Below are 14,522 nucleotides of genomic sequence, written 5' to 3'. Positions count from 1 at the left end.
TTCTGTTGTACAACTACTTTGGTATAGTTACAAAGGTAACCGGTAGGTGACTGTTGAATTGATAGTAGTTACGAAAGGGGGAAATAGCTCAGTTGGTTAGAGTGCTGGTCTGTCATGCCAGAAGTCGCGGGTTCGAACCCCGTTTTCCCCGCCCAATCTTTCTTTCTTCCCGAGGTCATACCTCTACCACTTTACCCTAAGTTTCACTAAGGCATATAACCCCATTCGGGTAAGAGGAGCAAGCAGTGGGGAACATCTATTTATATGCGTGTTAGCATCAACAACATCCTTTTGAGAGTAAATTACATCGATCCTTGGTGCTAGGTACTCAGGTAAGTAAATCCTGAGGATAGAACTAGAGCAAGTAAGCTCATCGCACTATCAAGTCAGTCAGGAACTAGTCTACCAAGCTTAAGAAGAAGTGAAAAGTAAGCAAGTTGTCATCTAGTGAGGGCTAAAAGACACGGAGAACATCCCCCTCTATTTGCCAATAGCTTCCGCCTTCCTCTCTTTCATTTCATGTCAGTTTAGCCGAGCCAATATATTCCATAGGCGGGTCAGTTATAGCTGTAGTAGCCTTTGATTAGGTCCTTTCAATAGACTTTCCGTAGCTATAATTCGATAGACTTTCCGTAGCTCAGTACTGCTGATCGTTGACGCCTGAAACTGTACTTACGGCTGTACTTGTGAAAAGAGATAGAGCTGTCTCGCTATGACTCAAAGATGGTCAAAAAGCTAATAGATGGGCCACAAAAGGTAGAGGAGAGGGGGTAAGAAGAGTAGACTTACTACGGATACAAGATAGGGTATACAGCTAAAAGGGTGAGATAGAGGAATGAAATGAGCCAGTGAAACAGTCCACGGCCACAAGTATTGAGCTATAACCATAAAACTTGGGGAGTGCCTCAAGAAAATCCATTGAAATAGAAGACCCAGGTTGTAATGGAACAGATAAAGGTTGAAGAAGACCAGCAGGAAGGGTGTGCTCACTCTTGTTGAGTTGACACACATTACAGTGAAGAACAAACTTGGAGGGAGAAAAATAAACCAGAAGGGACCCATTGTTTCTGTGCAAGTCGAACAATGATGGAAAAACATCCAGTATGTAGCTGACATATGCCAACAACCCAAATGCACATATGCTAGTTAAGTTGAAACTCCTAAACTAAAGCGCAAGCAACAAAACTACTTTTTTGAAGGCGCAGAGCGTTGAAGAAGAGCATAGCTTGATTAACACAACTAGGGGCAATATGGTTCATTTTCCTAGAACACCACAACAAATGTCCCTACCAGCTGTTGCCAGTGAAGCTGAAACCATGGCTACCCCTTAACAAGCCTCTAGCTCTTATCCTAGGCCTGAACCGCCTGAACCTCCAATTACCGTACCATTGGTACTGAATACGACCACCACTCAAACCTATTCCAGACCTTAACCCCTGACCACCTAGACCTCTAGTAGCAAAGCAACTAAAAGACCCAATCAAAAAAATAACCCCCTCTATCCCCCTCAAAACCTTGGCATGAACACTTGTTTCCAGCCACCTATGGCCTTCCTCACAACTCAAAACATGATAATATTAGACCTAATCCTGCACCTCCACCACCACAACCAAGACCCAATTCAATACCAAATATCCAATTTTTCCAACCAATACTTTTGCCCTATGCTGGAAATTCCATGAAACCAGAAGTGCCAATATATACTTACCTTAACCAAAGCTAGAAGAGTAGCGCGTCTATCCCGAGTTTTCGTGTCTAGCTTGCTTGCTCACTTCCTATAACGACAATCAAAGAAAATCTTGTTCTGATCCTATAACTTACACTTAGATACTTTCTCAAAATGCTTAGTGATATGCTCCAAAACCCTCAAATACTTTCTCATATCCACATATGTCCCAAACCAAAAGTCAAACTCGGCCCCACCGAAATTTCCTACCCAGCGCCACCAAGTTCACTTGACATAGCCACTGCCACAAACCCTAGTCATTTCGGTCTCATCGATAGGGATCTCGGTCTCACCAAGATGGGATTGCAACCTCTCTGTTTCCCTTCGTAACGCTTCGGTCCAACCGAGATGAGCGATCGGTCCCACCGAGATTGCAATGCAAACTCTCTATTTCCCCTTCGGAACGTTTCGGTCTAACCGAGATTAGCGAATCGTTCCCACCAAGTTTGCCTGACCAACACTCTGTTTGCCTATTACCAAAATCGGTCCCACCGAGTTTGTGTAATCGGTCTCACCGAGATTACGTTATGCCCTAACCCTAATGGAATCAGTCCCACCAAGTTGACATGTTGGTCCCACCGAAAGTCCTAACGTTCACATTTTGAACTAAATCGGTCTGAACGAGTTTCATGATTTGGTCCCACCGAGTTTGGTGATTTGTGTGTAACGGTTAGATTTTGTGTGGATGCTATATATACTCCTCCACCCACTCTTCATTCGTGGAGAGAGCCATAAGAACATGCCTACACTTCCAACATACATTTTCTGAGAGAGAACCACCTACACTTTGTTGAGGTCAAGATATTCCATTCCAACCACATAAATCTTGACCTCTAGCCTTCCCGAAGTTGCTTTCCACTCAAACCCTATTTCCACCAAATCCAATCCTATGAGAGAGAGCTGAGTGTTGGGGAGACTATCATTTGAAGCACAAGAGCAAGGAGTTCATCATCAACACACCATCTATTACATTTTGGAGAGTGGTGTCTCCTAGATTGGTTAGGTGTCACTTGGGAGCCGCCGTCAAGATTGTGGAGTTGAAACAAGGAGTTTGTACATGCAAGGAGATCGCCTACTTCGTGAAGATCTACCCTAGCGAGGCAAGTCCTTCATGGGCGATGGCCATGGTGGGATAGACAAGGTTGCTTCTTAGTGGACCCTTCGTGGGTGGAGCCCTCCATGGACTCGCGCAACTGTTACCCTTGATGGGTTGAAGTCCCCATCAACGTGGATGTACGATAGCACCACCTATCAGAAACATGCCAAAAATCTCCGTGTCTACATTGCGTTTGCTCCCTCAAACTCCTTCCTTTACCTTCATATGCAATTGTTTTACTTTCCACTGCTATACTCTTAGACTTGCATGTGTAGGTTAATTACTTGACTCATGCCATGTTGTTAAAATCTGCCAAGACTTAAAATTGGGAAAAGGCTAGATTTTTATTTGGTCAAGTAGTCTAATCAACCCCCTCTAGACATACTTTCGATCCTACAAGTGGTATCAGAGCGTTGATCTCCATTTGATTTGATTTCCATAGTTTTTGGTGATCATAGCCTTGGTTTCACAACCTAGGAGAGTATGACGTCTAGCGAGGGAAATTACCACCGTAGAGGTCCTTACTTTGATGGTACTAATTTTGCTAGTTGGAAGCATAAGATGAAAATGCATATTCTTGGACATAACCCCATCGTTTGGGTTATTGTGTATATTGGCTTGCAAGGTGAATTATTTGATGGGAGAGAACCGAACCGTGAAGCCAATGCGGAAGAGTTGAAGATGCTGCAATACAATGCTCAAGCTTGTGATATTCTCTTCAACGGATTGTGCCCCGAAGAATTTAACAAAATCAGTCATCTTGAGAATGCAAAGGAAATTTGGGATACTTTGATTGATATGCATGAAGGTACCGACTCTATCAAGGAATCCAAATTGGATGTGCTTCAAAGTCAACTTGACAAGTTCAAAATGAAGGATGGTGAAGGTGTCGCTCAAATGTACTCTAGGCTTGCTCTCATCACAAATGAGATTGCCGGCTTAGGAAGTGAAGAGATGACCAACATATTCATCATCAAGAAGATCCTAAGAGCCTTGGATGTAAAATATGATACCGTGTGCACATTGATCCAAATGATGCCCAATTACAAAGATCTCAAGCCAATGGAAGTCATTGGAAGAATTGTTGCTCATGAGATGTCACTTAAGGATAAGGAAGAGCTCTATAACAAGTCAAGTGGTGCTTACAGAGCCTCATGTGATGCTCCCACACCATCAAGTGAGAAACAAACCTTCAATGAAGAATTGAGCCTAATGGTGAAGAACTTCAACAAGTTCTACAAGAAGCAAGGAAAGAAGTTCCAAGTTAAGGTCCTACAATGACAAAAGATCTTCAAGTCATGAACGTAATTTCTACAAATATGGAAGACCTGGACACTACTCCAATGAGTGTATGGCTCCCTACAAAAGAAGAGAAGATTCTCCCAAAAGTAGAAGTAGAAGATAAGAATCACAACCTAGAGAGAGAAGGAGTAGAGATGTTCGTTATGAGCGAAGACCCTCTCAGAGAAGCAAGGATTCGGAAAGGAAGGACAAGTCATCAAAGAGCTACACAAAACGAAGAAATCAAGCTCATGTTGGTGAATGGGTATCTGGCTCCGACTCCGACAATCACTCCGAAAGAAGTTACCACTCCAACTCTGAATACACTCAAGATGAAGGTGTTGCTGGTCTAGAACTTGTGTCAACTGACTCCTACGACATATTTGACTCACCAAATGAAGGAATTGGAAGATGCTTCATGGCTAAAGGCCCAAAGGTATCACACCGCAAGTATGTTGATTTCAATAGTGATGAAGATGATTTGCTAGGTGATGATGATTTACTTATTAACAACTCTAGTTATGAAAACTATGATGAACTTTCTATTAATCATGCTAATCAAGATAAAACGAATGACAATGATAAGAAGGAGATTGAGCGTCTAACTAAAGAACTAAACACTCTTAAGTTAGCTCATGAAACTACCTTGGAAGATCATCGAGAACTTTTAAAGACTCATGAGAAGCTACGCTTTGAAAAGCTCAACCTTGAGCAAGAGCATGAGTTCTTAAAGGCAATCAATGATGATCTTCGCAAGAAAAGTTCTTATTACATTGCCAAGTGTTTACTCTTGTCTACTTACATGCCACAAGTTAAATCTAGCAACAAGAACAAGAAAGATTCTTCTTCTAGTAGTAACAATAATCATGCTAAAACCAATGTTGTTTCTTCTAGTAGTTCTCTTGATTCCACTAATGATTCTCTTAGCCAAGTTACACTTGAGCAAGAAAATATCTTATTGAAGGGAATTATGAGAAAGTTGTTTACAAGAGTCTTGCCGGAAGTAAGCAATTTGAGGAAATTGTACGCAAGCAAGGAAGACACTGGAAGAATCAAGGTGTTGATTTTGAACGAAACTTCAATGCCAATGGAGTTGAGTGGGAAGAAGATCAATACCCCAAGATGAAGTTTGTTCCCCAACAAGAGAAGTATGATCCTACTTATTTCCAAGGAACACAAGCTCAAGATGATCTTTCACCACAAGACCACAAGCTAAAGGGCAAGGACAAGCTTCAAGAAGAGATTGATGCATTTGAAGAAGCCCCTAAGGCATTGGTCAAGTGGGTTCCCAAGACTACATCAAGTTCTACTTCATCAAGTGCTACTACAACTTCAAGGATTCCCATCAAGATGGTGTGGATCCCGAAGAATAAGAACTAGAGAGTTCTTGAGGGTGACTCTGCTAACATACTTCACTCATATCATTTTGGCAAGGACAAGTGCAAACAACTTCCATATATTACACTAGTTCAAGGAGTCACAAACCCTCTTGTTGGTAAGACAAGGGACAAGGTAACCTAATGCATTCATGGACATCATCTCATGTGAATATCACTCTATGTCTATGGATATCCTTGTTTGTTCCTTGTGGGACTAACCCGTGTAGGTATTGAAAGTGCAACCCACTCCAAAGGATTGCTTCGAATGATCTACATCAACTTTGAGCACCTACATCTTCAACACCTACATGAAGTCATCATCGACAAAACCCAAGGTTAGTTCATCCCTCCTAGGGGAAATATCACATCTAAGGGGGCCTTTACTCTAATCAATTGAGCTAAAGCAACTCTAACGATGTGAACACAACAATGCATTATGTAAAAGTGGTAACCCTACTTGTGCTTAAACAATGAGTATAACCTATGATCAAATGTTCTCATTTGACTACTCGATCAATATACTCATATATAGATGACCTAGTCATCACCAAATTGCTTGATAGATGCTAGAGTGATTGTGCATGCTTTGCCACATATTTCATTTTCCATCTTATTGTGTGAGAATGTTGGTTGCATATTTTACTCATTCGAGGACATCCATTTGTTGCCTTGATTGTTTGGCTTTTTCTCTTTTTCCAAATGGATGGACAAGAATGCCTAAGGACTTCCTCTAGCTATCTATGCTTTTCTCGTCTCAAACTCTATTCATGCTACATCACAAAGTTTGCTCAAGTCATATTCGAACCACTCTGTGTGAGGAGCACTCGGAGTCCCCGATTCGTCATAGACTTATACTTCCAGAACATCTTTGTGCATTTCGGTATGACCGAGCCATCCATTTCGGTCACACCGAGATCACTAAGTTGATCTAGGTTTTCAATCTCGGTGCAACCGATTTGAACTTTTTGCTCACACTGAGTTGCAGTAACCGCTTGCGATACTGCATCTCGGTGCCACCGAGTTGTTCCACTAGGTCACACTGACAGGGTGGGATATATATACCCACGGGTGAGATTTTGGAAATTTCTTCAAACTCCTCAGCCCGCGTGCGTGTCCTGCTCTGCCTCCTTGGGTCTCTGGATCGTCTCCTCGCTGCCAGCGACCTCCCGCCGCTGGTTTCCATCACCGTCAACGGAAATCTACTCCGTTGTTGTCGCCGTAGCGAACTCCCGCTGAACTAGGGTATGGTTTCGACCCTTGTGCTATTCCTTTACCTCTGATTCGTAGCACATTGTTTTGCCATGATTCTTACCATGTATGCAAACACTCTATCCACTTAAAACATCCTTTAGGTTAGATTTGATTTGAAAATTTAGGGTTAGGTCTCCGCCGAACTCATCTCAGACCGACCGAGTTATAGAAATCGGTCTCACCAATTTGGCTTAGGCCATAGCACTTGCAATTTTCGGTCTGACCGAAAACTGCAAATCGGTGTGACCGAGTTCGATTCTCTGTGAAACCCTAGCAGTCTCGGTGCCACCAAACCGTGACTCGGTCTGACCGAGTTCACCAGTTTAGGTTCCAAAAGCTGCTTCGGTATCACCGAGTTTACAAATCGGTAGCTCCGAAATGCTTTCTGTGGAGAACTGAAACTAAGTTTTTAAGTCATCTGTTTTGCAAAAACTCTGCACTTTGTGATGCTCATCCACTCTATCTCATCTACATATTTTCACAGGGTCTGCTGTTAGTGAGTTTGCATAGATGTCTGATCAAAGTGACAGTCAGAACAGGTCTGAGGAACATGTGCAGTTGAGTGAGGGTTCAGATCCCTCGAGCACTTCTGATGATGGCAGGAGGAGCACTCCCAGCAACTTGCCAAAGGCAACCACTAGATCTAGGAAGAAGAGAACCTCTGAATCTGAGGATGAGGATTATGTTGCCACTGAGGAGGAAGTAAGCTCCAAGAAGAAGGTGCTGAAAAAGGAGTATGGCACAACTGCTACAGTTAAGCCAGGAGTGAATAAGAAGGCTCCTGCAAAGAGAATTCCTATGTCTAAAGCCAGCCTCTACTCAAGAGACAATGGAGTTCACTCTTGAACCCAAAGAAGGTGGAGAAGGCAAGAAAAGGAAGGAGAGGGTCAAGAAGACTATTGCCAGAGTCATTGGCAAGCCCTCCATGATGAGAGATCCCTCTGAAGAAGAGGAAGAGGATGCTACACCAACACCCAAAGCTCAGAAGCTTATGGGAGATGCTATAAAGTCAGGGGCTGCTCCATCAAAAGCCCAAGACAGCTCCCAAAGCTCCAGCTTAGAAGCCCAGTAAGCCCAAGAGGAACACCAAAAGTATACCTGCTGAAGAAAATAACAAGGCCCCAGTGCCTCGGGCTGAAGAAGATGATGAGTCTCTTATTTTGAGAAAATTGAAGCCCAAGATTCCGGACCATAATGATGCTCATCCAGTCGCTGAGAACATGCTCTTCAGGAAAGATTCAGGACTGAGATTGTGGAGAGAGTCTGATCCTTATGCCATGAGGAGGATGACTGCAGTTGACTACCGGTTTCATACAAAGGAACAACAAGACTTTTATGAAACTATTTTGCTTGACAAGAAGCCCATTGTCCGTGACATGAGATGGCTTGATTGGGAATACATCCAGGAGAATGAAGATCACTTTCTAGGAGTTTATGACAACTTCAAAGCATGTGGAGTAGATGAGTTTGTTGGACAGAAGCTCACAAAATGGAATGATGAGCTGATCATGCAGTTTTACTCCACTGCTCACTTTTACCCAGATGGGAAGATCATATGGATGTCAGAAGGTACTAGGTACCAATCCATAGTTGAAGAATGGGCAAAATTGATAAATGCCCTAGAAGAACATGAAGATGACTTGGATGTGTATGCCAAGAAGAATAATGACCACAACACTATGGCTAACATGTACAAGGAGATCCGAGATAAAGCTTTGGAGTCTCACAAGCTTGGGTCTGTAAATTTCTTGCTGTCTGGTCTGCCTACTATCAACTAGATCCCAAGGCACACTCTGCTACCCAAGTCAGGAGATCACAAGATGATCAGAGGGCACTCTATCAACCTGCTACAACTTTTTGATGTCCCTTAGAATTTCAAGGTCATGAGTCTGATTATAGAGACAATCAAGAGGACTGCTGCTGACCAGAAGAGAAGCTGTGGGTATGCTCCACACATTCAGGAGCTCATCAACTCCAAGATGGGCACATGAACATATCTGTTGGATAAGGAGCATCTACCACTGTATCCTGATTTTGGAGATAATACTGTTGTGATGAATGAGGAGGAACCATCACCAGTTCAAGCACAGGAGAAGAGAGCCAAAGCAAAGGCTGAGAAAGATGCCATACCACTGTATCCTGATTTTGAAGATAATACTGTTGTGATGAATGAGGAGGAACCATCACCAGTTCAAGCACAGGAGAAGAGAGCCAAAGCAAAGGCTGAGAAAGATTCCAAGTGTTGAAGAGGCATCTCAGGTTTTCCTGAAGAGCAAGCAAGATCAACTTGCATATCTGATCTAGTCTACACTGAGGACTGAGAAGGGCTTGGTCACCCTGACTCAAAACCAGGAGAGCTTGGAGAGGATTGTAGAAACTAAATTTTATGATCTTGATCTGAAGGTAACTGAGATTCAAACAACAGTTGAGCAGCTTCAGGAGGAAGCAGAAGAGAAGAGAGGTAAGGCAACCACAGATGCATTTCAGCGAGTGCCAAGGAGTCAGAGGTCTGCTGCCATGCTAGTGACAAATTCTAGAGCTACAACATCAGCACCAGCAGCTACAGCTCCAGTGCCACCTCCAGCAGCCACTCCACCAGCTCCAACTACATCAACAGATGCCTTCGTCCTTGGAGTTCTCTCTACACCACCTCTCGAAGACCAAGCCTGAGAGACGCATAGCACTATGCATATTTGAACTTTTTGGTAACTTGTTGCCAAAGGGGGGGAAATATGAATAGATCATAGGCTTCGAGAGAGTGTTTTGCGTCTTTGCCTTTGGTTGAACTTTTTATTGTGTGAGATACTTTATATCCTTGTGTGAGATACTTGTGTGATCATGTGATTGATCATTTGCTACCTTAATGCTTGTTTAGATGATACTATATTTTATATCCATATATGATCATTCACTTGCTTGGTGATGAGTGCATGCTTTTAATTTCTACCATTTTGAGCGCTCCACCAAGATGTATGTGAAATGGAAGAGTAACACGTGATCCTAATCGATTATGCATTTGCATTCAAAAGCAAATTTTAGATAATGCACAAATTTAGGGGGAGCTCTTGCTTATTACATACTTCTCAAAGCAACGATGTTTTTCAATCTTATTATCACCTGTTGAAGTTTTGATCTATATGTTGTCATCAATTACCAAAAAGGGGGAGATTTAAAGTGCAACTATCCCTGGGTGGTTTTGGTAATTCCTAGCAACATGTAGCCCATTGAGATAATGCTATTTCAAGATAAATATTTCAGGAAAGCTCAATGTCTGGCATGGAATGGATTAGAAAGTGGACCCCTCAAAATACTAAGAACACATGTTGGCTCAAGCTCAAGACACTACATTTTACTTTTAGTGATCCAAGATCACATTGAGTCCATAGGAAAAGCCAATACTATTAAAAGGGGATGAGGTGTTGCTTAATGAGTTACTTGCTCAAAATGCTTAGTGATATGCTCCAAAACCCTCAACTACTTTCTCATATCCACATATGTCCCAAACCAAAAGTCAAACTCGGCCCACCGAAATTTCCTACCCGGCGCCACCGAGTTCACTTGACATAGCCACTGCCACAAATCCTAGTCATTTTAGTCTCACTCATAGGGATCTTGGTCTCACCGAGATGAGATTGCAACCTCTCAGTTTCCCTTTGTAACGTTTCGGTCCAGCCGAGATGAGCGATCGGTCCCACCGAGATTGCAATGCAAACTCTTTGTTTCCCCTTCGTAACGTTTCGGTCTAACCGAGATGAGCGAATCGGTCCCACCGAGTTTGCCTGACCAACTCTCTGTTTGCCTATTACCAAAATCGGTCCCATCGAGTTTGTGTAATCGGTCTCACCGAGATTACGTTATGCCCTAACCCTAATGGAATCGTTCCCACCAAGTTGACATGTCGGTCCCACCGAAAATCCTAACATTCACATTTTGAACTAAATCGGTCTGACCGAGTTTCATGATTCGGTCCCACCGAGTTTGGTGATTTGCATGTAACAGTTAGGTTTTGTGTGGAGGCTATATATACCCCTCCACCCACTCTTCATTCATGGAGAGAGCCATCAGAACATGCCTACACTTCCAACATACATTTTCTGAGAGAGAACCACCTACACTTGTGTTGAGGTCAAGATATTCCATTCCAACCACATAAATGTTGATCTCTAGCCTTCCCCAAGTTGTTTTCCACTCAAACCCTCTTTCCACCAAATCCAATCCTATGAGAGAGAGTTGAGTGTTGGGGAGACTATCATTTGAAGCACAAGAGCAAGGAGTTCATCATCAACACACCATCTATTACCTTTTGGAGAGTGGTGTCTCCTAGATTGGTTAGGTGTCACTTGGGAGCCTCCATCAAGATTGTGGAGTTGAACCAAGGAGTTTGTACGGGCAAGGAGATCGCCTACTTCATGAAGATCTACCCTAGTGAGGCAAGTCCTTCGTGGGCGATGGCCACGGTGGGATAGACAAGGTTGGTTCTTCATGGACCCTTCATGGGTGGAGCCCTCCATGGACTCGCGCAACCGTTACCCTTCGTGGGTTGAAGTCTCCATCAACGTGGATGTACGATAGCACCACCTATCGGAACCACGCCAAAAATCTCCGTGTCTACATTGCATTTGCTCCCTCAAACTCCTTCCTTTACCTTCATATGCAATTGTTTTACATTCCGCTGCTATACTCTTAGAATTGCATGTGTAGGTTAATTACTTGACTTGTGCTAAGTTGTTAAAATCTGCCAAGACATAAAATTGGGAAAAGGCTAGATTTTTATTTGGTCAAGTAGTCTAATCACCCCCTCTAGACATACTTTCGATCCTACAATATCGTAGACTTGATTTGAATAAGCTGACACCTACTGAAATATCTTTGCAAATGGCCGATAAATCATCTGCTATACCTATCGGTATTTGTGATGATGTGCCTGTTGTGGTTGCAAATGTTACTATTTTAACAGACTTTGTTATTTTTGATATTCCCGAGGATGATAGTATGTCTATTATTATTGGTAGACCCTTTTTGAATACTCAGGGGCTGTTATTGATTGCAACAAAGGCAATGTCACTTTTCATGTTAATGGTAATGAGCATATGATACACTTTCCGAGGAAACAACCTCAAGTCCACAGTATCAATTCTATTGGAAAAACGTCAACGATTACTATTGGAGGTTTTGAATTTCCTCTTCCTACCGTCAAGAAGAAATATGATATTCTTATTGTTGGGGACGTGCATATCCCCATTGAGGTAACTTAGTGTTATTCGAAAATTCTCCGGTTTCATGCTATTCGGAAAGAGTTTGTTAACAAGACTTGATCAACCTTGTTAGTGGATTCCTTTTGATGAGCATGAGATGGATGAAATTAGAAAGCACAACTCTCTGTATCCCCCTTTTGCTTTCTGTTATTTAGATTAAATAAAGCAAAAATAGTATTTTCTGTTTGTTTTCTGAATTATCCTTGCAATAAAAAATACCCCAAAAATAGAAGTTCTCCAAATGTCCTGAAAATTAAATATGATTTTTTGTAGATTATTTAAGAATTATTGGCACTGAGAACACACCAGGCGGCCACACCACCTGGCCACGAGGGTCTAGGGCACGCCTCCTGCCTCGTGGACCCCCTCCACTTATTCCAGCACCCACACACTTGGTCTTCCTCCAGAGAAAAAATCATCCCATAGCTCAAACCCGAGTTCTAGCTCATCTTGCTGCCATTTTCGATCTCCTAGCTCAAAGATCCATTCACAAAACTGCTTTGGGGGATTGTTCTTTGGTATGTGACTCCTCCAATGGTTCAATTAGTTTTTGTTCTAGTGCTTTATTTATTGCAATTTTTTGCTGCTTAGGTGACCCTGTTCTTGAGCTTGCATGTCAAATTTATATGGTCAAAAGTAGTTTTAATGCATGATATGGCTTCTAGGCACTTGTGGGAGTAGTTACTATCAATCTTGTTGAGTTTGGTTCACTTTTATTTCGAGTCACTAAATTTTTTAGAAATTTTTCAGAGAAAGAAAATGATGAAGAGATTGTTGAGGGGCTCTTCGAGCCGAAGCTCGAAGGATAAGCAAAGTGAAGAGAATAAGAAGCTCAAATATAATCTCCCTCGCACTGCGGAGGTTCGGCCGTGCGAATGGCCTTGTGACGAGTTCTTGAGAGCAGCCGAGATTTACGAGGACTTTTATTATTTGGCTGAGAATGCAGGCCTCATCAATTTCCTTCGCGACTAGCGCGAACAATATCTCCTACTCACTAATATTTTCGTGCAAAATTTTTACTTTCATGCTAAGAAATCACCACCTTCTGTGGAATTTCACTTATATGATGAAGTTAAGGAGATGTCACTATATGATTTTTTGTCTGGTCTGTAAGATACCCTTTGCAGGCAGCATAGAGGAACCACATCATAATGATGTGGAGGGGTTTATTGATACGATTGCTATACGGGAAACGAGGAAAGTTTCCGATGCAAGAATTACTAGCATACATTTTCCCATTCTACGTTACTTTGCAATATTTGCTAGTAGATGCTTAATTGGTTGCGGGAACAGTGGAAATCTCAGTGCTCCTGATATTGTTATTTTGTGCCACGCTTTGTTTCGTGATACCACTTTCAGTTTAGGCGCTATTGTTGCTAAACGATTAAATCTGAACCGAACAAAGGGCCCCATCTTCGAAGGCATCTTTGCTTTGCGCCTTGCTGCACACTTTGAGATACCTATTAGGCATTATGAGAAAGAGGAAAAGTTGCTGCCCCCTATTTCTCTAGATTATAAGAGTTTGGTAGAACATGACTTTATTGTTAAAGATAAGAAGAAGATGCTTAAGTACAAATTGATATTTGATAAAAAATACTGTGAGATTATTACCTTGCCTGCACCCTCTTTGTTTAACATACTTTCAGGCACGTACCTCATCTTACCCGAAGCCATTTATGCGTACTGAAGCCTGACACAAGTTCCAGAGCTAGAGCCGGAGCCACCACTTGACCCTTATCGATAGTCTGTTTATCAGTGGGATCCGGAGGAGATCGCCAACCAGTGGCACCCAGAGGACACTCTTCCGCACACCGGAGAGGGCAGCTTTGAGCCATGGCCATAGAACAACTTAGGCCAAAAGCCTAAGCTTGGGGAGTACATATTTCTCACCGACATTACATTCATGCCCACACACTCATTCCAGTTGTCGGTGCTCATACTTTTTCATTGTACTATCCATGCTAGTTTATTTTATTTTCCAGCATTCTTCTTGTGTGTTCGAAAAACCTTAAGAAAAACAAAAAAAATTAGTTGTAGCTTTTAGCCAGTTTACTTTCCATGCTTGTAGTAGTAGTAATTTAAAAAAACCCAAAAAGATTTCTCGTTCTTCTTTTACTTGTTGGGAGATTTCCCGTGTAAATAGTTTTGTTTCTTTTCTTTGGGGGTCGAGAGGAGAAGACCTTGATGAAAATGTTGAGTGGCTCTCATATGCATTATTGTTGATCTAACAGAGAGCCCATATTACCTTGTCTTCTCCTGTGTATTAAATGCTTGCAGATTCCAGCTTAGTCCAATGCACATGCACTATTATTATTATCCACACCGTTCGGTCGTGCAAGTGAAAGGCAATAATGACAATATATGATGAACTGATTGAGATGAGAAAAGATGGTATGAACTCGACCTATCTTGTTTTTTTGAATATGATTAGTTCATCGTTCCTGATTCAGCCTATTATGAATGAAACATGTTTGCAATAACAATTAGAGATTATAGTTGCTCATGCCATGCTTAATTAGCTAGGAGTTTATAAT

The 14,522-nt window shown here is 42.2% G+C and overlaps 1 non-coding gene across 1 annotated transcript; it reads left to right on the top strand.

Annotated features, from left to right (window-relative positions):
* Positions 1–77: 77 nt before the first annotated feature.
* TRNAD-GUC (transfer RNA aspartic acid (anticodon GUC)) lies at positions 78–151 on the top strand. Its single transcript has one exon. It is a non-coding gene; the product is annotated as a tRNA-Asp (tRNA).
* The last annotated feature ends 14,371 nt before the right edge of the window (positions 152–14,522 follow it).

Source organism: Triticum aestivum, chromosome 6A, assembly GCF_018294505.1.
Source record: "Triticum aestivum cultivar Chinese Spring chromosome 6A, IWGSC CS RefSeq v2.1, whole genome shotgun sequence".
NCBI classification, from domain to species: domain Eukaryota; kingdom Viridiplantae; phylum Streptophyta; class Magnoliopsida; order Poales; family Poaceae; genus Triticum; species Triticum aestivum.
Note: the sequence above shows the minus strand (reverse complement) of the source record. Positions and strands in the feature narration are given on the sequence as shown.